The sequence below is a fragment of the Puma concolor genome, chromosome A3, assembly GCF_028749965.1.
Source record: "Puma concolor isolate L17-30 chromosome A3, mPumCon1.1.hap2, whole genome shotgun sequence".
Classification (NCBI taxonomy): domain Eukaryota; kingdom Metazoa; phylum Chordata; class Mammalia; order Carnivora; family Felidae; genus Puma; species Puma concolor.
Window position 1 is genome coordinate 62627600 of NC_141669.1, and position 23346 is coordinate 62650945.

The 23346-nt window shown below is 40.8% G+C and overlaps 1 long non-coding RNA gene across 1 annotated transcript in view; it reads left to right on the forward strand.

Annotated features, from left to right (window-relative positions):
- The first annotated feature begins 987 nt into the window (after nt 1–987).
- LOC147582501 (uncharacterized) overlaps nt 988–23346 on the forward strand; it is a 36158-nt gene continuing 13799 nt past the window's right edge. The window contains exon 1 of the long non-coding RNA XR_015248731.1: nt 988–1173. This is a non-coding gene — a long non-coding RNA (uncharacterized LOC147582501). The remainder of the gene's footprint in view (nt 1174–23346) is intronic.

The window sequence follows — 23346 nt, forward strand, 5'->3', positions numbered from 1 at the left end:
TGTGGGTCCTGGGATCAATCACACCTGTCCTAATTTGTCCACTGAGGCGGACTTGGGTGAAGAGAGACTTCAGGGGTAGCAGAGGAGAGAAAATGCAAGGACATCGTGTGTGTGTGTGTGTGTGTGTGTGTGTTGTGACAACTGGAAGGGACAAGTGGGATTCACAGGTCCTGGTGCCCTGAGTCTGGTCCCTGAGGTGATGTAGAGCCCATGAAAATGGGTCCCAAGGCTGACCCCAGGATCTCATCTTTTGGGGTCACCTTCCACTGCACGCTCCTGTCCCTGTGGAACCACCTGGGCTGCTGGGTTGTGGCATATGGACTGGTTTCACTTTCCTTCAATGGGAAGAACTGGAATTGATTGACCAGCAATTTGCTAGTGTGTACGTTTTGCGTGTTGTGCTGGGCTAGGGCCTGTGGAGGACACTAAAGAAATAGAACGTCAGCCTTCTCTTGGAAGACTACCAGACATTGGTTACATGATTGTGGATATACACACATTCTAGGGAGTGACCCAGGGCACATCCTGGGTGCCTGGTTTAGAAGATAGAGACCTTAAGGGGGGGTTTGAAGTCAGGGAAGGTTTCTTGGAAGAGGCTGAGCTGCTTTTCAAAGAGAGGGGATTTTAGACAGGCAGAGAGAAGTGGGGCTAACTCAACAGATGGAGAAAATTCTGTAAGCCCTATGATCATGAGCCCTATAAGGAGCAGGGATCCTAGTGATAGCTTTTTCAGTCTGAGTTCAGGCCCCAATTTTAGCCTTGAGGCAGGTCAGCTAAAGACAAAACTGTTACCTTGCTCTCCTCCCTGGCTGTCCTGTTCACAACTGTTATGATAAATTTTAACCAAATTATACCCCAGAGGCAGGCAGGCAGGCAGGCAGGCAGGCAGACAGGCAGGCAGGCATCCTTTGCCACTAGTATAGAGAACCGAATCAACCAACCGGGGTTCCTGCCAGAACAGGAAACCATGAGAAGTGTGTGCCTGGCCGCGTCCTCTGAGGCACTTTTCCCACCCTGTTGCTCGAGAGGACAGCCTTGGTATGGCACCTGCCTCACTGTGGATGTGTGGATGAGGCCTCCGGAAGGCAGGAGAGAGTCCTGGCTGGCTTATCTGACATTTGTTGGGTGATTTGTCATTGAAGGCTGTCTCCTTCAGGCAGCTGTGTGCCCCGGGTGAGTGACTTCCTCTCTCTGGACTCAGTTTCTGAATCTGTATACTGAGAGGGGGAGCCAGATGGCCTTGGATGTCCCTTCCAGGTCAGCCTGTTCCTGTCCCTAAAGGCAGATGGAGGCAGGTGGGGAGGGCAGTGGAGCAGAGAGGAATTGAGAGGAATTCCCCAGCAAAGGCTCTCAGGAACCACACAGTTCCCCATTCTGGTGCCACCTGCTCAGAGGGTGTGGGTGAAAAGGATACTGGCCTTGAAGGTCGTGTGGATGGGTGACCAGGCCTCCCCAGATGTGCCCTTAGGCTCTTTGGGGTTCAGATTTGGACTAATGTGGAGCCCTTAGTTAGGCCTGTCTTGCTTTACCAGGAAAAGTTCAGTTTTGTCTTGTGTAGAAAGTTGCCTGTGGTGCCAGGGAGAGAACTGTTGCCCTGAGAGGCTCACACTCAGTCTCATGACTGCAGCAAGGGCTGTGTCATCACGGCCAGGATCAGCAGGGCAGCAGACACAGGTCCAAGCAAGTTCTCCAGGTGCCTCCCATGGACTCTTGGGTCCAAACACACCCTCATGTCCATAGCACATGATGTCTGAAGAGTTGAGGCTGGAAGACCCTGACCAAGGGCTGCACTGATGCTGGAAGGAAGGTTCTTTGAAGAATGAGGACTAGAGAGAGCACATGACTTCACCAGACGTGCATAGCTACTTGGGGACAAAGCTGCAGCTAACTCCAGGTCTCCTGACTCTCTGTCTATCATGCTTTCTCTTCCACCAAATTGAAAGGTGGCAAAGGCTTGGTGTACCACAGATTGAAACTTGGACTGATCTCTGGGAATCAGATCATTCTCTAAAAATGTGTCAGAGGAAGTGAGAGTGCAGGGCCTCTCTTCACACATTGGAACTGTAGGTGGGGCACGTGTTCTCAGCTCCAGGCAGGGCAGAGAAAGTTGTGGAAGGGCAGCTGACCAAAAAGTACTTATTTAAGCATTTGTGTGTGCCCAGCCTTGAGCTAGGCGTAGTAGGGCATGAAGGAGCTTTGAGGTTCATACCTCACACAGCAATTTCACTGCAGCTGGCAAGGCAAATTTAACCCCTAAAGTAATTGCAAAAGCAACTGAATGCAAGCTCCTGTTTGTGTGATAAAATAGAAGAACATACATTTATATTTGCATAAAAGAAAATCTGAAAGGATACAAAAAGCTAGTAAAAGTGGTTAATTGAGCAGTCAGTCATGTGATAAGAACTAGGGGGTGAGATGTTGTCATTTGTATATTTTCATTACAAAAATTTTTTGAACTCTGTGAGTGTATCATCTTTGTAAAAAATTAAGTATAAACAACAATACTACCAATCAAGAACATGCTGAATTGGGTGACTAGTAGCAAAAGGAATTCAGAAAAAAGAGTTGAGGGGATTTCTTAGAGACTTCTTAAGCTTCTGGAGATTAAAACTGGAAGGGGCTCTAGGTGTCATTGTGCCTGACTTTCCACTCAATGCTATCAGGTCTTCTATAGTCACAAGACACAGAACTTCCAGTGTCCCTTCCTAAGCCCTGTACCATACATGGACAGTGCCAATCCAGGGATCACAATGCATAAAGAGGTCAGTCTCCATCCTCAATGACTTTACGTTCTTCAAGTGCACCTTTAACTGAGATGCCAAGGAGATTTTAAGAGTTTTAGGGTAAAAAACAAAGTGATAAGGGGCTTAGAAGGAGGGTAGAATTAGGGAAAGCAGTAGAGTTAAACAGAAAGTAAGAAAGAAGAAAGCAACAGTGTTTGAAATAACTCTCAAAGGATGGGTGACATGTTGACAATCAGAGCAGGAATGCCAGGTGGAGAGAATGCAATGTTTAGGAAATATTCAAGACTGACTGGAGATTGGGCCACCATGGTGGAATAGTGGCATGGAAATCTGGATAGGGATCATGTTGTTGACTATATGGAGTGCCAGTCTGAGGTATTTCTCTGTCTCTCCTTTTTTTAAGTTTATTTATTTATTTTGAGAGAGACAAACAGCATGAGTGGGGGAGGGGCAGAGAGAGGGCAAGTGAGAATCTTAAGCAGTCTCTGTGCTGCCAGCACAGAGCCTGACACGGGGCTTGAACTCACAAAACCATGAGATTGTGACCTGAGCTGAAACCAAGAGCTGGATGCTTAGCCAACTGAGCCACCCATGCACCCCTGAGGTATCTATTTAAACTTTAATAGAAAATTGGGAATTAATACAGATTTATGAACATGTGCTTGAGTTATTCTTCTTGAGATTTTCCAGTGAGTGAGCATTCTCTATTCCATCCAAGAACGCATGAGGAGAAGCTTCCTGGAAGCAGTAGGAATTGAGCTGGGCCTTCAAGGATTAGTAGAATTTAGAAAGCATTCTTGGTGGAAGAAAGCTGAGTCCAATATCAGTGGGCATCACTGAAGGACTTTGAGCAGGAGAGAGCATGACAATACTGTGCATTGGAAGGACAGCTCTGTTGTGTAATTTAGCATAGAAAGGAGAAAGGATTGCTTGAGGCACAATGGTAGGTAAGGAAGCTTTCTCTATAGTCCCAAGGCAAGACACTGAAGGTCTCTCTGACTTAGGTGGCAGTAATGGGAATGGAAAGAAGAAGAAGACTGGAAAGACCCATTCCTTTCCCATCCCAAAGGTCCTCTTTTCTTGGATTTGCAAAAAGAAACTTTTGACCCATTTGCTAGTCCTGAGAGGAGAGACCATTCTTAGCTCAATGCTCAAGGCTCTCTACTTACCAGATGTTTTTCTGGATCTATCTACTCTCTCTTATCTCTCCACTGGCAGGAAGTGGCAGCCATACTTACCCCAGCCCTACTGTTCTTTGGCATATTACTGCAATTTCGATTTCATTTTATAGATGGTATAATAAACTTTTGGATCCTTGGACATCTGCTGCCAGGTTGGAGGAGAAGATGTTCAGTGGTGGTGGGAAGTCACCAATACTAGATTCAATTTTTTCATTTTACATGTAAGGAAACAGAGGCCCAGAGAGTTAAAGGAACATGCTTAAATCACAAAGAGAAGTGGGGAGTTAGGAGCAGAACTAGGTCTTTAGACTCCAAGTCCTGGACTTTTTAAAGTATACCTTATAGTTTCTGTTGAAGAATGCTAATATTTACTGAGCACATATTATGTGTTATGCACTGTGTTAAAGCTTTGATATCATCATTTAATCCCCTTAATGGCCCTATGAGGTAGGGACTATCATTATCTCTTTCTCTTCAAATGGGAAACCGCAGGTCATAGAAACAAAATAATTTTATCAAGGTCACACAGCTAGGAAGTTGCAAAACCAGAATTTGAATTTAGGTCTGTATAACTCCAAGTATGTATTCAAGTATAAGACCGCCCCCCCCCCCTTAAAATTATTTGTTAAGATAATTGACAGCCTCAATAGAAGTTCTGCTTTTAACATTTACTGTTTGAGAAGATATAGAGGACTCAGTAATGCCTTTAATTTAATCTGTATTTGAATAATCAGTGTCTGCATACATTTTGGAAAATCTACATTTGGAAAATAATTGTACGTATTTATGCAAGACATGGTAGGTATGAGATTCAGAACCCATCAGTGAGTAGAAGAGGTAGTTTGTGAGGTGTGGGAAGATAGTAGCTTGGGAAATACAGTAAGGTGAGCAATCTCAGTGGAGTGAAATTTTAAAGCTTTTCACTCCGATGAGATTGCTCATCTTTCAGTTCTCTGATGTAACTTGACTCACCAACCTGCAGGTATGAATGAAGTCACACATTTGTTTGGCTCATTACTCCTACCTGTAAAACTCATGACCTTGGGCTCCCCTGCACAATTTCCTACTTATACTTGTACTCCTGGGATGCTGTGAGAGGCAGTATGTAAACAAACTTGTACTTGCTGGTGGACCTTGGATATTTGTCGTGTGTCTTGCTGCTCTCCCCAGTGTTCTGCCAATATACTGCTCTATTGTGGGGAATTAGGGGGAGCGGTGGGCCAGGGCAATGCCTTAGTCTTCTTTGTTAGAAACAATGTGTTACAGAGTTTAGAGAAGCATCTCTATGTAATTTTTAATTGAGTATTGAGTATAATTTATATTCAAGAAAATACGCAGGGTACAGTGTTCAGGTCAATGAATATTAACCATTGTATATGGTTGTGTAATGAAAAAAGATATAGGATATCCCAAAAGTTTCTCTTGTACTCCTTCTAGTGTCAATTCCCTGATTCTCCAGAGGCAACCACTTTCTAATTTGTCATATTAGATCAGTTTTAACTTCATCTAAGTGGAATTATATAGATGTGTTTGGCTTCTTTCACTTAAAAGAATATTTTCAAGATTCACCCATATCATTGCATTATCAATAGTTCATTCTTTATACCGTTAAGTTATATCCCATTGTATAGATGTGCCACAATTTTTCTATCCTCCTATTGATGAATATTTGGGTTTCCTATTTTTTACTATTATGAATGAAGATGATATTAACACTCTTGTACAAGTCTTTTTGCGGAAGCATGTTTTCATTTCTCTTATATAAATACATAGTAGTGAAATTACTGGGTCATAGGGTAGATGTGTATTTAACTTTATAGGAAACAGCCAAACAGTTCTCCAAAGTGATCATACCATTTCACACTTATACTAAGTAATATGTGAATGTTTTACTTGCTTCACTTGTTTTACTTGTTTCATACTGTCTCCAACATTTGGCATTGTCAGTACTTTTTATTTTAATCATGCTAATAGGTGTGAAATTACAAGATGATGTTGAATACCTTTTGTGTTTAATTGACTGTATCTAATTTTGAGAGATGTCTTTTGGCTATTAAAAAAATAAGGCTGCTGGTTTTTAGACGTTTGATTTGTAGGTATTCTTTATATATGCTAGATACACATTATACATAACTATGTATATATGTAAATATATACATAGTTATGTACATACATATTGTTATATATACATATTTTTCCCCAGTCTGTGGCTAGCCCATACATTTTCTTTTTTTAAAGTTTATTTATTTATTCTTAGAGAGAGAGAGAGAGAGAGAGTACAAGGGAGGGCAGAGAGAGAGGGAGAGAGAATTCCAAGAATGCTCTTCACTGTCAGCACAGAGCCTGACAACTTGGGGCTCGATCTCACCAACCATGAGATCATGACCTGAGCCAGAATCAAGAGTTGGACGCTTAACTGACTGAGCCACCCAGGTGCCCTTAGCCTATACATTTTCTTAATGGTGTCTTCTGATATCCAGAATCATCTACATAACAAATTATCCTCCAGTTTCTTTACTTAATGACAATATTTATTTTGCTCACAAATCTATAATTTTGGTAGGACTCATTAGGAATAACTTGTCTCTGCTCCCTTTGATGTCAGCTGAGGTGACTTACCGGCTGGGGGCTGAAATCATCTGAAGGCTTGATAACTCATATATCTGGCCCTTGATAATATCAGCTTAGACTTTAGATGGAGCTGTTGACAAGAATGCATACCATGACCTCTTCATGTTGCTGGGTTCCAGAGGTAAGAGCATCTTAAGAAAGAGAGTATGTTTACTTTTTGGAAGATGGAAGCTATTTACTTTTTCCAACCTAACTTCAGAAGAAATATAGAATCATTTCTGCTTTATTCTAAAAGTTGGAGAAGTTACAAACTCATCCTGGTTAATTGACTCCACTTCTTGGTGGGGAAGTGGCAATGTTTTAGAAGACCATGTGGGACTGGAATATTGCTCTAGCCATTTTTGGAAAATACAATCGGCCTGAGTCTAATTCTAATATGTCAGTTTATCCTTTATTAGTTAGCGCTTTTTATAAGCATCCTAAGATTTTTTCCTACCTGAAGATTGCAAAGATATTTTTCTATGTTTTCTTCCGACACTATATGGTTCTGCTATTTACATTTAGGCCTGTGATCCATCTTTCTTGAATTAATTGTTGTGTAAGGAGTGAGGTAGATGTTGAGGATGACATTGTTTTTCATACAGATACCCAATTGATCCAGTACCATATGTTAGAAAGACTTAACTATGACACAGGAAACCCTCAAAATCCTAGAGGAGAACACAATCAGCAACCTCTTTGACCTTGGCTGGAGCAACTTCTTACTAGACACGTCACTGGAGGCAAGGGAAACAAAAGCAAAAATGAACTATCGGGACTTCATCAAGATAAAAAGCTTCTGTACAGCAAAGGAAACAATCAACAAAACTAAAAGGCAGACTGCAGAATGGGAGAAGATATTTGCAAATGACATATCTGATAAATGGTTAGTGTCCAAAATCTATAAAGAACTTATCAAACTCAACACCCAAAAACCAAATAATCCAGTTAAGAAATGGGCAGAGACATGAATAGACATTTTTCTAATGAAGACATCCAGATGGCCAACAGGCACATGAAAAGATGCTCAACATCAGTCATCACCAGAGAAATACAAATCAATTCTGTGATGAGATATCACCTCACACCTGTCAGAATGGCTAAAATTAACAACACAGGAAATGACATATATTGGTGAGGATGTGAAGAAAGGGGGACCCTCTTACACTGTTGATGGGAATGCAAATTGGTACAACCACTGTGGAAAATAGTATGGAGATTCCTCAAAAAGTTAAAAATAGAACTACCCTATGACCCAGCAATTGCACTACTAGGGATTTACCTAAAGGATGCAAAAATACTGATTCAAAGGGGCACATGCACTCTGATATTTATAGCAGCATTATAAACAATAGCCAAATTCTGGAAAGAACCCAGATGTCCATTTGCCCATGCATGGTTAAAGAAGATATGGTATACATATACAATGGATTATTACTCAGCCATAACAAAGAATGAAATCTTGCTATTTGCAGTGGAGCTATTTGCTATTATGCTAAGTGAAATAAGTCAGTCAGAGAAAGACAAATACCACATGATTTCACTCATATATGGAATGTAAGAAACAAAAAAGATGAACATAGGAGAAGGGAAAGAAAGAGGAAAAAAAAAGTTAAGAGACTCTTAACTATAAAGAACAAACTGGGGGTTGATGGAGGAAAGTGGGTGGGAATGGACTAAATGGGTGATGGGCATTAAGGAGGGCACTTGTGTTGAGCACTGGGTGTTATATGTAAGTGATGAATCACTAAATTCTTCTGAAACCAATATTATACTATATGTTAGCTAACTAGAATTTAAATAAAACTTTGGGAAAAAAAGCCACTTTGCAAGAAAAGTTGAAGTCAATTAGCCATATATAAATGGGATGATTTGTGGAATCTCTACATTGTTTTATTGATCTATTTGCTTATTATTTCATCAATATCAAATCATAACTTTATGATGAGGCTTGAAATCATGTAATAAAAGTCCTCCATATTTGTTATTTTTTATGCCTTTGGATATTATATTCCCATATAACTTTTAGATTTAGCTTGTAATTTTTTTTTTCTTGAGAGAGACACAGGTGCAAATGATCAAGGGGCAGAGAGAGAGAGAGAGAGAGAGAGAGAGAGAGAGAGAGAGAGAGAAATGGGACTCACCCAAAGCAGGGCTCATTTTTACCTGAAGTGGGGCTTGTGTTCACCCAAAGCAGGGCTTGAGCTCACCTGATGTAGGACTCAAACTCACTAACTGTGAGACTGAGATCGTGACCTGAGTTAAAGTCAGATGCTTGGGGCGCCTGGGTGGCGCAGTCGGTTAAGCGTCCGACTTCAGCCAGGTCACGATCTCGCGGTCCGTGAGTTCGAGCCCCGCGTCAGGCTCTGGGCTGATGGCTCAGAGCCTGGAGCCTGTTTCCGATTCTGTGTCTCCCTCTCTCTCTGCCCCTCCTCCGTTCATGCTCTGTCTCTCTCTGTCCCAAAAATAAATAAACGTTGAAAAAAAAATTAAAAAAAAAAATAAAGTCAGATGCTTAATGACTGAGCCACCCAGGTGCCCTAGCTTGTGAATTTTTCAAAAAGGCCTACTGGAATTTTGGTTGACATGGCATTGAATCTATAGATCCATTTAGACAGAATGGCTTTTTAACAATATTTGTCTTCCAACTTATGAGCATAGTATATGTCTCCATTTCCTGACCTCTTTAATTTCTCTCTGTAAAACTTTTTTTGTGTTTTGTATATTTCCAATAGATTTATTTTTAGCTATTTACTGTTTTTAATGATGTTGTAAATAGGATTTAAAAATTATTTTCTAATCATTGGTGCTCTATTAAAATTAAATTGCTTTTGGTATATTAACCTTGTATCTTGTAACTTTGCTAAATTCATTTATTAGTTCTACTCCTTCTTTTAAAGTGTCCATAGCATTTTCTACTGGGCAATCAAATTGTCTGCAAATAATAATGACTTTACTTCTTTTCTAATATTCATGTGTTGTATTTTTTTTCTTGCCTTATTGCACTGGCTAGGACTTCTAGTATATACTGAATAGAAGTGGTGAGAATGGATGTAACTATGATATCACCAGTAGGTTTCTTGTAGATTCTTTTTATCAAATTAAAGAAGTTCCTTCTCCCTACCTATCTTCCTAGTTTGCTGAGAGGTTTTATGATTTTTGGTTATTTTTTTTGTTTTTGTTTTTTTGTTTGTTTTTTTAAATGATGGGTATTGAATTGTGTTAATTGCTCTTTCTGTATCTAATGGGAATGAGATGATTATGTAATTTTTTTGCCTTAATTACATTGAACACTTTTCAAATGTTAAGCTAATCTTGCATTCCTGGATCAACCTCATGGACATGATCTACATCTATATAACTATCTATCTATTCTATATGTGTGAATTTATTTTGCTAATATGTGGTTAAGAATTTTTCATTTATGTTCATAAAGGATGTTTGTTTGCTTTTCTTATAATGTCTTTGTCAGGTTTTGATATCAGTATTATATGAACCTTATGTACTGAATGGGGAAATATTCCCTGTGATTTCTGAAAGTGACTGTGTAAGGTTGATATGAATTCTTCTTTAAATATTTACATAATTAATTGGTGAAGCCATCTGTGCCTGGTGGTTTCTTTGTTTGTAGGTATTTTATTAATAGTTTAATTTCTTTAATAGACACAGGGGCATTTCTATTTTCTTTTTCTCCTTATCTGAGTTCTATTAAGTTTTATTTTTCAAGGATTTTTTCAATTTTATAGTGGTTGATATTTTGGCATCCATTTGTAACATCTCCTTATTATTCTTGTATATCTGCAGGATTTTCAGTGATGTCTCCTCTTTTACTCCTTGGTAATTTGTGCTTTTCTTTTGATAAGTTTTGCTAAGGATTTATGTGTTTTATTAATTTTTTCAGATATTCAACTTTCAATTTTTTGTTTCTTTGTCTATTCTATTTATTTCTGCTATTAATTTTATTATTTGCTTTCTGAAATCTACCTAATGTTGGTTTTAATTTGCTCTTTTATCTTGATTCTTTTTTTAATGTTTATTTATTTATTTTGAGAGAGAGACAAAGAGAGAGAGCTGGGGAGGGACAAAGAGAGGGGGAGAGAGAGAATCCTGAGCAGGCTCTGAGCTGTCAGTGCAGAGCCTGACCTGGGGATTGAACTCAGGAATTGTAAGATCATGACCTGAGCTAAAAATCAAGAGTTGGACACTTAACCAACTGAGCCACCAAGACGCCCCTTTTTTTTCTTGATTCTTAAGGTAGAAATTTAGGTCTTTGATCATCTCTTTTCTAATAATAGGGACTTAAAGCTCTACATTTCCCTCTAAACTCAGCTTTATCTGCATCTCACAAATTTTTTTATGTTATATATATATTTTTAATTTATTACTCAGAGACATTTTCTAATTTCTCTTGTGATTTCTTCTTTGATTTACAGGTTATTTAGAAATGAGTATTTAAAATTTGAGACATTTCAAGATTTTCTGGCTATCTTCTTGTAATTCATATCTAATTTAATTCAGTTGTGATCAGAGAGAATTATTTTGATATTTTGATATCATTTTGAGCCTTGATAATTTTTTCAGATTTGTTTTATGGACCAGCATGGAGTCTCTCTTGGTGAATGTTTTAGGTGCACTTGAAATTAATGAGTATTTGCAGGTTTGGGCAATAGGGTCAATTATATCAAGCTGCTTGACAGTGGTGTTCAATCCTTATATACTTACTAATTTTTTTTTTTTTTTTATTATATCAATTACTGAGAGAAGGGTGTTGAAATCTACAACTATGAATGTGGATTTCTCTTTAGTTTTGTCAAGGTCTGCTTTTTGAATTTTGAAACACTAGGATGGGTCTCTATGCATTTAGGATTGATCGTTAGATCTTTGTAATGAATTGACGTTTTTATAATTATGGAATTCTCTCTTTATCTCTGGTAATCTGTTTTGTCTTGAAGCCCACCTTGTCTGATTTTTATATAGCACACTAGCTTTCTTATACTTAGTGCTTATATAGAATATCTTTTTCAAGTCTTTTCCTTTTAATATATTTGTGAATTTATATTGAACATATGTTATTTTTAAATAACATGTAGGTCAGGCTTACCTTTTTTACTGAGTCTGACAATTTTTGCTCTACTCTTGGTGTGTTTAGTCTGTTTACACTTAATATAATTAAATGTATGATGGATTTAAATCTACCTCTTGGCACTTTTCCAGTTTGTTCTTTGTTCTTTTCTTCCTTTTCCCCTGTATATTTTTGGATGAATCAAAAATTTTTTGGTATTCTATTTTGTCTTCTCTACTGACTTTTTAGTTACACTTTTCTTTTTGTTATTTTTATAGCACTTGCTCTTTAGAAATTAAACTACATGTCTTTAAATGGTCACAGTCTATCTTCAAACATGTTCATAGTTTTTTTTATGAACAATGTAAACAAGTCTTATAGCAAGATTTCATGGACCTGCTTCTTGCCCTTTATCATCTTGTTGTGATATGTTTTACTTCTATTTATGCCATAAGCCTCATGATGTATTATCATTATTTTTGTTTTAAAAAATCAACAATTTTTATGGAAGTTTTTATATATAATATACATTACAATTTGTATATATATAATATATATGTATATATACAGAATAAAAATATATTTTATATACACACATAATTTTGGGGGGCATTTCTGTGGTCCTGGTTTGCTGCAGACAAATTCTCTCTGTTTTTGTCTATCTGAAAATGTCTGTATATTGCTTTTATTATTATAGAATATGGAGCATTAAGTTGATAGGTTCCCTCCTTGCAGCACTATAAAAAGTTGTTTCAGTTTTCTAGCATTCTTATTGTTGTTTCCTGTACATTATAAATCTTTTTTCCTCTGGCTACTTTTGTGAATTTTCTTTTTATCTTTGAGTCACCGTTTAACTATGGCATTTTAAGGTATGGTTTTCTTTGAATTTGTCCTGCTTGGGTTCACTGAGCTTCTTGGATGTACATGTTAGTTTTGGAAAGTAGAAACAAAAATTTTTTTTACACTTATTTATTTTTGAGAGAAAGACTGAGACAAAGAGTGAGCACGGGAGGGGCAGAAAGAGAAGGAGACACAGAATCCGAAGCAGGCTCCAGGCTCGAGCAAGTGTTCAGCACAGAGCCCGACGTAGGGCTCAAACCCATGAACCATGAGATTGTAACCTGAGCAGAAGTCGGATGCTCAACCAACTGAGCCACCTAGGCACCCCTTGACTTTATTTCTTGGAAGGAAGGAAGGAAGGAAGGAAGGAAGGAAGGAAGGAAGGAAAACATATTTTCCCTGTTATCTTTCTCTTTTTCTTCTGGAACTTCAATTACATGTTTTCTAGACCCTTTGATATTATCCGTTGTTTCTTAATTCTTTTTTCCCCTTATTTTACTGTTTTTTTTTTTTTTTTTTTTTTTTTTTTTTTTTTTTTTTGGGTAATTTCTAGTTTGTCTTTAAGGTCATTGATTTCTTCTTCTGCTATATCTAATTTGATGTTAAATTTATTTATTTATTTATTTATTTATTTATTTTTTTAAATTTTTTTTTTTCAACCTTTATTTTTGGGACAGAGAGAGACAGAGCATGAACGGGGGAGGGTCAGAGAGAGAGGGAGACACAGAATCGGAAACAGGCTCCAGGCTCTGAGCCGTCAGCCCAGAGCCCGACGCGGGGCTCGAACTCACAGACCGCGAGATCGTGACCTGGCTGAAGTCGGACGCTTAACCGACTGCGCCACCCAGGCGCCCCTGATGTTAAATTTATTAAGTAAATTTTTATTATATATTTTTTTCATTTCTATTTTTTCCATTTGGTATTCTTTAACTGTCACCTTCTGTCTTCTGAAGTTACTAATCTGTTTATGCATATATTTTCTCCACTAGATTCTTTAAAATATTTGTCACTGTTGTTTTAAAGTCCCTACCTGGGTCATTTCTGGGTCTTTTTCAATTGACTGTTTCCTCTTTTGACCATGGGTAAGATTTTCTTGTGTTTTTGTACCTTTCATGTATCTTGATGTGTGGAGACATTTTGGGTGGAGTAACAGTAGAGCAAATAATATTCACCTGTAGAAAAGGGGATCATCTTTTTTATCTGAGGGCATGTGTGAGGGAATTGAGTCAATTTCATATGTAGTTCAATGAGTCTGGGCTTGATCGCAACTTAAGTTAGATTGATTGTGCCACTGGCTTAAAACAATTTAAGAAAAAAAATCAATTCTTGCTTTAGCAAGATTTAGGATCTGAATACTGGTGAGATTCCAGAAAATTCTTTATGCTCTATAGTCCGGCTACCAGCTTCTACCTCTTCCACTGGAGAGTATTCTTTGCTCTCCAATTTTGCCTCCAGCTTTCTGCGTCTTGAGAGTTCTCTGTATCCCCTGATGTGCTGTCCACATCTTTTGGAAGATGGCTGCAGTGCACTTGATGGAAGCCCAGAGCGCCTCAGAGTGATTTCTCTCAGATCTCTTGCCCCACCCATAGCTTCAGCCTTGCACTTGGGGAAGGCTGTGGGCACCTCAGGGGGATCTGTATCTGTGTCTACTCTCTTGCCCTCCCAGCTCTCATCATACTACATCTGGGCCTAGATGAGAACAAGGGGAGCATATTGGTAGGTAGATGCAGATTCACAGTTTGGCTGGGGTTCCTCAAGGTTCTAATCTGTCATGCCAACCAACTCAGTACTATGTTTGACAACTTTGGTTGGTTTCTCTTTATTCCCATCCATGGCAGATTCCTCTTTCTCTACTCCTTCACCAGTGATGAAAGCATCATAGCTGTCTTCTTGCTAGGAAGGAATCATCACTTTTTGAAATTTAGTTCATTTTCATTTCTTGGCATCTTAGCTCTCTGATTGCTTTTGTATTTTGTAGCTTATCTGGATTTTTTTCACTGTTAGGGTGGAAGCAACAGTCTCGTGATTCTCTGCATTCTAATTGGAAGGGTGCTTGGTTCTTTTTATTTTTATTTACTTCCTGTGTCCAGGACTTAAACACCTATGCATTGTAGCTGGGATAGGGATTGGTTTGATTGATTTGAACTCAAAATCTTTACTCCCTTTCTTTGTGGAAGGCTTTCTCTTGGGTGAAACTCATAATTTCTGACTCCATCTCTCAGGAGGAGTTGTCCTTCCAAGAGGTTCTCAGACCCTATTAAATGGGTGTCTGTTGGGCCCACCCTATCAGTGTCACAGAGATACCTACATCTCACTCTTCAAGGTGTGGCAAACTCCCCCATCCCTCAGGTACACAGTGTATCATATTAAAGTAAGAATAACTAAGAGGGGTGACACTTTAAGAACATTTTCAGGTTGGTGACATCAAGGCCTATGGGAATGGGAGAGACCTTAGGGGTGGGGTGGGCTTAGGAAACTCCTACCTACTAACACTTACTTGATATCTACTTTAAGTCACCCTCTTTCACAGTGGTGGCCCTTGACATAGTTATTCTCACTTTACAAATAAGGAAGCTGAGACTCAGAGAGATTATACAACTTGCCTAAGTGGCAAACTGGGGATTTGAACTCACAGCTGACCCACTCCAAAATTAAGGTGTTTTTGTTCTGTGTGAGTTTTTTTGGTGTTGTTATTTTGTTTTGTTTTCTTCACCAACATGGAGGAAAGCACAGCAGAAGATGGGAATGGGCAGACCACTGCATCCCAGTCTGGGGTTGGATATTGCAGATATTGGCCATGGGGTTGGAACCAGCATGAGGGCTTTAGTTTCTGAGACTAGAGCTCTTCCTATTAGGACCCTACCATAATCAAACCATGCATTCACTGGGTGACTTTGAGCAGTTTAATTTTTTTTTTTTGAATATCAATATTTTTTTCTGAAAACCTGAGCTTCCCCAAATCCTTTGAAAACACTTCTAAAGGATATTGGAAGCAGATCCTCCATGGGTCCTCTTTTCAGCAGGCCTCTCTCCCATTGACTGGACTTGCAGAAAGTAAAGGAGAGAAAATAGCAGCCCCCACACCCACCCCAACCTCTGCTAATCCCAATCCACACAAGCCTTCTCTCCATGCCAGAGGCCACCTCGCACTCGGCCTCTTCTCCCTGGCACTGCAGCTAACGCAGGAAAAGCCAAAGTGTAATTAGTTAATAGCAGAGCTCCTCTGTTAATGGAAAGGGCATTTCAAACTTACTTATGCAAACCGATACTGTAGGGTTTGTCAGAAACTATCAATAGGATGCAACAGAGAGGATTCACAGGTCACTTGTCAAGTGGGGACAAAGCTTTTCTAGCCTATGCTTTGAGAACCAGAATAGTTCTCTGGACCACCTGCTACCTTGGAAGTAAGACTGTCGGGAGAATAGGCTGGGGATCCCTCTTGTGAGCATCTTCCCCCTACTAATAGCCATGTGTATTAGGATGTGTCAGGATTGTGCTACGTACCCAACCAGTATTATCTCAGCTCTCCTTCTCTATAACCTGATGAAGTAGATGTTATCATTGTCCTCATTTTATAGTTGAAGAAATTGAGATTTAGGTATGTTACTTGAGTAAGGTAAAGCAAGTAGTCAGTGGTGGGCCTAGTACTTGAACCCAAGGCTACCTGAATTCCCTGTCTAGGTAGTTCACCACTTACTGTGGTACCTCCTCACTGAGCAGTTGAGGCCTTCTAAAACCTGAGTTACTAATAGAATATGACATTTGGATCTTCTTGGGGCTGGTAATTGATCACCATACCTATTTTTCCTCTTCGTGGTCTCATAGCCACACTACCTCCCTCCTCCTCCTTCCTACACATGATCCTCATGCTCTTTTCCCCTTCAGGTGGGCTGAAGCGGTAGTGATTCCTAGGGCAACCTTGTGAGCCATGTGTCAAAGAGGGTGGATCTACAAGTTAGAAAGATTTGGGGTCCTTTATTCACCATTTGGAGGAGAACATTCCTACCAACAACAACTGTATAAGATTCTTTTATTGCGTTAAGCCACGTAGATATGAAGGTTTATCAGTTGCAGCAACCAGTGTTACCTTAAGCAATAAAAGTGTTGGAAGGCCACTGAGGACCTGAGGGAGTCAACCTTAATACTCTATGATTAACCTGCCTATGGGGGTGGGGTTGAGCAAGCTTGGTCTTTGTTGTACAGATTCAGGTTTGGGTGCAGCCTTCACCACAGATTAGCTGGGAGAGCTTGACCAATTCATTAAATTTTTCTGAACATTATTAGTTTTTAAGAATGAGAATGATATTTACATAATTATAAATTTAATTCAACAAGTTATATTATAAATTTAGTCAACAAATTTTATTGAGCACTTACTACATGCCAGTGGTTTCTCTAAGCGTTGAGAACAAAGAATCCCTGCCCTTATTAGAACTTACACTCTGGTGGAGAGACAGCTGGACAGTCAATAAATAAATAAATAAATAAATAAATAAATAAATAAATAAAAAATAAGTCATGTGGTGATCAGTGATCTGAAGAACTAATAAAGCAATAAGGGGAGATAAGAATACCAGGAGTAGGAATACCAGCAGGTGGTCTTGGAAAGTGTCTCTAATTAAGGATGCTTGAGCCAAGACCTGAAGGTCATAAGAGAGTCAGACATGCAGGTATCTGGGCAGAGTGCTTCAGGCAGAGACACGGCAAATTAAAAGGCCCGAGGCTGAATGGTGCTTGGCATGTTGGAGGAGCAGCAGGGTGGCTGGTGCAGCTGAAGTGCTGAAGGCAAAGGGTATGTGTGACAATGTGGGGGAAAAGCATCTAGCACAATACCTTTCAATAAATGTTAGAGTTCTTCCTTCCTGTGTGATGGCTTTGTAGTCACCCTCAGAAGTCCTCATTGCCAAAAACAAACAAACAAACAAACAAAAAGTGAAGCATATCAAATTTGTGCATATCAAACACAAATTTCCTTTATTGAGGGGCTGATGGTTGGAATTTTACCAGGGAGTATTGTTATTTTAGTCCAAGGCTTTGATTCTGGCAAAGGATAAGATTCTAAGCCATTTTTCATTATTATACTTTAAAAGTGTTGATTGCAAGTTTGCGCTCTGAGAGAAGCAGTTGAGACAAGAGGTAACTGGGAGTATGGAAAGGAGTGAGGTAAAGGTTGAGCTACAGCTGGTGAATGGAGGGAGCAGGGAGATCATGACCTGGCCTGAGGTCACAGTTTGAAGCTCTTCTGTGTTGTAGCTTTATGTGGGTGTCAAAGGAACTTACATCTGAAAACATCACTGATTCAAAGAAAGGATTGCTCTTAACTTAGAAGGTTGCCTTGCACTGAAAGAATGAGTTCCCTATGTTCCCAGGAAGGCATGACCCTTGTCCTCTACCCGGTCACTAAAGACTAGCAGAGGAAAGAGTCTCCACAGAGCATGGACAGGTGTCAAAGGTCTGTGTGCCCCGAGGCTCCCGTGCCCTTTTCTCCTAAAATGCCCATGGTCAGCACTTGTAGTTTCAGACAACAGAAATCACTTTGACTGTTTCAAGAAGAAAATGGATTTATTATGTGATATTTGGTTCCCAACAGGATCGTTGTCAATTGGGAGAGAAGCAGGTTCAAGGTTAAGCTTCCAGGAAAAATGCCTCAACCATAGTACAGAATTGGTCTGAAGGTGAAACCACCATTACAGCTGATGAGAATTCAGTGCCAGGAACTGGCCGTCTCTACTGCATGCATTGCTGCCTGCCTCCAGCATTAGGGCCACTTTTTGTCTGGAGCTGGACCTGGTCTCCCAAGTCCTGATGCCTCTGGGTTCTTGGCAGAGCTGGGCTCCTCACATTGCGCACTTGTTCATCTCCAGAACAAAGTCTTGTGTGGATGTGTGTAATGACAGAGCTAGGTCACAGTCCTGCATCTTAGTTGCAAAAGATGCTAGGAGTTTTTGTGACTATATTAAGGATGCAGGGCTGATATCATGGGAATGTCCCCAAATATAGGAAGGATTGGTAAAGATAGGGCCAGTGTTTCTTGCAGAGATTATCTACCAAAGGCCCTTATGAAAATTCAAAGTTTGTATTTAGAACAAAAGGCTTGTATGACCTTATGGGGCCCTAGAAAGAACGATGTCTAGGAAGGTTGCTTTGGCATGGAGTAATAACCCAGTATGGCAACCTTGACTAAAGCATGGCAGAGAGGCATGCTGGGGGTGGGGTCTTCATAAGCATGGAAGCAATCTACCAGGCAACTGGAACGAGCCCAATGCAAGCTTATGTGGGCTTAGTCTTTGTTTTTTTAAAATAAATATTTATTTATTTTTGGGAGAGTGCCAGTGGGGTCGGGGCACAGAGAAGGGAGACATAGGATCTGAAGCGGGCTCTGTGCTGACAGACTGACAGCATCAAGCCCGATGTGGGGCTTGAAATCACGAACCTTGAGATCGTGACCGGAGCCAAAGTCAGACACTCAACCAATTGAGCCACCCAGGTGCCCCCTGGGATTAGTTTTATGATAGTATCCTGCCCTGCAAAGAGAGCAAGACCTTCAGGGGAAATGGCAGGGAAGGCAAAAAACCCATCTGACTTTGGTTTGTGTGCGGATTTAATTACTGAGGTATCCTGACGCCTGCATAAACTCACAGCTCAGAAGAGTGAAGAATTCTTTCAGAGAAAGCTTTGGTAAACAGAAGCCTGTAAGGGCTTAGAAGTGCTTAGAAGTGCTTAGAAGAACCTGGGGATGTTTTCCATTTATTCCAAGCTGGACTCCAAACAGATGTATATGTCTTTCCCTGCCCACTGAGAAGGTCTCTTCCTGTCCTGGGTCAGTAAACTGCAGGTTTGAAAGAGATGACATCCATTTCCATTTTCTGATCCGAACTGATAACCATTTAGAATTTTTGAATAAATTTTGGATTGGAACCCCCGTCTTAAAGTGCAATGCACGAGTTAGAACTTCAAGATGAGTCAGTAGTGAACGCCCCACAAAACGCAGACACAGATGACTTTGGTGTCCTCCAAAGCACTTTCCCACAAAAGGCAAGATTCTCTTGGCAGGGTAGGGCATGATCAGAATGAACTTTATCTGCTGTTTCCAAACTTCTTGCCTTGCCTGGGCCCTGTGCTCTCTCACTCCCTTGTTCGTACCACTGTGCCTTGTCTTCTGTGGCTTTGCCTATCTGACTTGCCATCTTTCAAGGCATGAAGCTCCATGAAGCTTCTAGTCTGACTATTTTGTGAGTGGGATACAGAAAAGAGGTGCTTTGGAAGTTCTGGAGGCCCGTTTGGTTCTGCCTGTTGGACCGCAGAAGCCCTGAAAAGCCCAATTCCTCAAGATAGCACATTGACTAGTTTGGTCCTTGCCTTGGTTTTAATTTCCCTGCTAAGTTTCTGTTCTCAAGCAACATATGCCCCCCTTTCTCTACTTCAGTAACCTCAGTGGTAGCTCTCACCATGTTAAACAACGGTCTGATTTGGCATGGAAGAAAGCAGTCAGTTGTTTCCCGTAAATCTTAATGTTTTAGGCCCTGGGAACATTTTAAGTAACTATTTAATGAGAAGACTTCTGGTGAAGCACAGGTAAGATCTTAAGGGCTCTAATTGCTCCCCAGAGAAAGCTGTCAGGGTTAAGTAACCTCATTCAGGTTGTGTACGTGGAGCAGGATGAGCAAAACAAGGCAGAAGTGAGGAGCAGGGGCTGCAGGGGAGACGTCCCCAAACCTGGTGCATGAAACCTCTTGGACCTGGAAGCTTCCTAGACTGTACGTTGAGCTGTCAACAATTAATACCTGCTGGCCGACTGCTATGCCCCCAAATGGTCAAACAAATGACTGACTTTTTCCTGGGCCTCCTTGCCTTCTAATTTGGAACCCAAATTACAGTTCTTTCCTCTGTTCTTTCATTTAAATACAAAACAAAGCCAGACAAAACCAAACCCCAAACTCTGTTTTCCCTTCTAATCCCCACTTGAAGTTTTTATTTGTGCATCATTCATTTGTTTATTCACGACACAAGTGTTTATAAAACATCTTCCTGGTTTCAGGCACCACTCGAGGTGCTGGGGATGCACTCAATTATTCACCATAGATTTAAGGGCAATGAAACGCAGTTAGGCACAAGAGGCAAGAGAACAGATAGGGACACCACATCTGCTGGCGGGGGGTGACTCCTAACATAGAATCCCAGAGTGCTGGTGTTTGGGGTGAGCCAGTACCCCCACCCCCAAGGGAAGGATGTGCATGATATGAAGGGGGATTCTGTCATGTAATAATGTTTACTGTGTGTCTAAGGCATGTGCAAAGTGAGGCACTTACAAAACGGGGCTCGAATTGACTTCTGATTTAATGGAACCAAAAAGCTCTTTGTGTGGGCCTTCCCCTCTCCAGCCAAACAGAGGTGGTCTGTTCACTTAGGCAAAAACCCCTGCAGCCCCCTCATGCAGAAATGCTGCCTGGCTCCAAATAGCCATGCTGTCTGGGACCGTTACATGGGCCTAAGTGGGTTTTTACCTTTGGAATTAAGTAAGAACCATGGAGGCAAGAAAAGGGCATACTGTAGCACAGACAATTCAGTCCTCTCCTGACATGAGCGAGCCCTAAATTGGGAAGTATTTGGCTGATGGCGAGGGCAGAAAAACGTTACGGATTTGATGTAATCCCAGACCTCAGGCTTGAAACTGAGCTTGACCCTTCCCGTTGAGCACTTTTATGCAATACCACTGGACATGTAGTAACAAGAAAGGAAACAGAGGAAGGATATCGGTTCAGCCATATGTCAACTCTGGGAAAGAAGATGACAGGGAGAGCAAGGCATTGAGATGTGCATTGAGTCAGGAGTTGAAAGAACAAAAGAAAATTCTGTGAAGTTAGAGCTAGTGTGTCCTTGAGGAGACAAATGAGCTGATGTGAGTGCACTGATATTCCATTATAGGATATGAGAGGTGTGTGTATAGTGGGACAATGGGGGCTGGGCATGTCATCTGGCTGTTTAGAAGTCCGACCTAACCATATGGCCTGAAATTCAATTTATAACGATTGCAAATTGCACTCATTTGTCCTCATAAGCCTAAGTGTTGGGAAAGAGGAAGAGCTATCTCTATACCAGTGTTTCAGATGGAGAAACTGAGGCACCAGGGGTTTATGGGACTTCTTCAAGGTTGCACAACTGGTGGCTGAATTTTGCATAACATGCAATGTTTGCATCCTGTCCTCCCACAATGGTGCTGCCCTGAATTTATCAAGGACGTTGGCATTTATTCTCTTACTGGACCAGCCCAACAACACTGTAGGAAGCGAAATAGGTGAGAAAACTGAGGACCAGAGATAAATCAAGAATGGACTGGAACTTCTATTTCTTGATACCATAAAGCATTTGCTATGTGCTTTATGTGTGCTGTCTCAGAAATGCAATCTTTAATTTTTTTGATTACATTTATTTATCTTTGAGAGACAGAGAGAGGCAGAGCACAAGTGGGGGGAGGGGCAGAGAGCGAGAGGGAGACACAGAATCCGAAGCAGGCTCCAGGCTCTGAGCTGTCAGCACAGAGCCCAAAATGGGGCTTTAACTCACAAACCGTGAGATCATGACCTGAGCCGAAGTTGGATGCTTAACTGACTGAGCTATCCAGGCACCCCAGAAAATACAATCTTTTAAAGGTAGATCCCAGTTATCTCTGTTTTAAAGATGGGGAGGCTGGGGATGCCTGCCTCAATTGGTTAAGCTTCTGACTCTGGATTTTAGTTTAGGTCATGATCTCATGGTTGGTGAGATGGAGCCCTGTGTCAGTGCAGAGCCTCCTAGAGATTCTCTCTCTCTGCTCCTCCCCCCGCATCTCTCTCATAAATAAATAAATAAATAAATAAATAAATAAATAAATAAAGTAAAAAAAAAAAAAAGATGGGGAGGCTGAATTATGGAAGAATAAGAAACATGTCCAAGGCCACCCAACCAATAAATGGTAAACTTGAGATTCAGACCCAGGTGTCTAACCCCAAAGCCTGGGCTATTCCATCTCACCACCCACCAATCTGCCTGTAGATGTCCTACAGCCAGTCAGGGCAGAGTCAACTTTAGAACTCTATTTCCCCCATTCCTAATGTTTCCATCAAGCTGCTAGCACAATAACAAGTTAGTAGTGAATAGCAGGAGTGTGGAGTCAGAGAGGCCTGAGCTTCCCTATATACTAGAGGAGGGTCTAGAGTAATTACTGTCTCTCAGATGCAGTTGCCCTACTGTAAAATAAAGACGAACCCCCCACCCCTTGAGGGTTTGTTGTGGGGGGTCAATGAGAGTAAACTGCTTAAAGCAGCATCCAAGCTGTGGTGAGCGCTTAGCAAGTGGTGGTAGGAGTAGGATGGGGCAGCCGGGTGCCTGTGTCCCACCTTGGTCTGTCCATGTTCCCCTATCCTGGCCCCTCATTTCCACAGGCAGGCACACATTTTCAAAATCTTCCTGTGCCCTCTCTCTCTCCTCTCTTTTCTTTTCTCCTGATCTTGCTGTGAGTGCGGAGTAACCTCTTGTTTTCATTCATATATGCCATAGCCAGGTGTGTAAGGGTGCAGGACAGAGCAGTAGCTCACTTTCTCCCTCCTCCTCCTCTCACTAGCAAGCCTGGAAGTGTGTAGGGCTGCTCAGCTGGTTGGAAACTCAGGCAGGAGCTGATACTGCAGTCTTGAGGCAGCATTTCTTCTTCCTCAGGGAAACCTCAGTTTCGCTTGTATAGGCCCTTCAATGGACTGGATGAGACTTACATTATTGGGGATAATATCCTCTATTTAAAGTCAACTGATCATAGATATTTGCCACATCTGTGAAATACCCCACAACACTTAGATTAGTGCTTGGTTGAATAATTGGATACTATTGCTTAGCCATGTGGATACATAAAACTAACCAGCACAGCTTCCATGGCTGC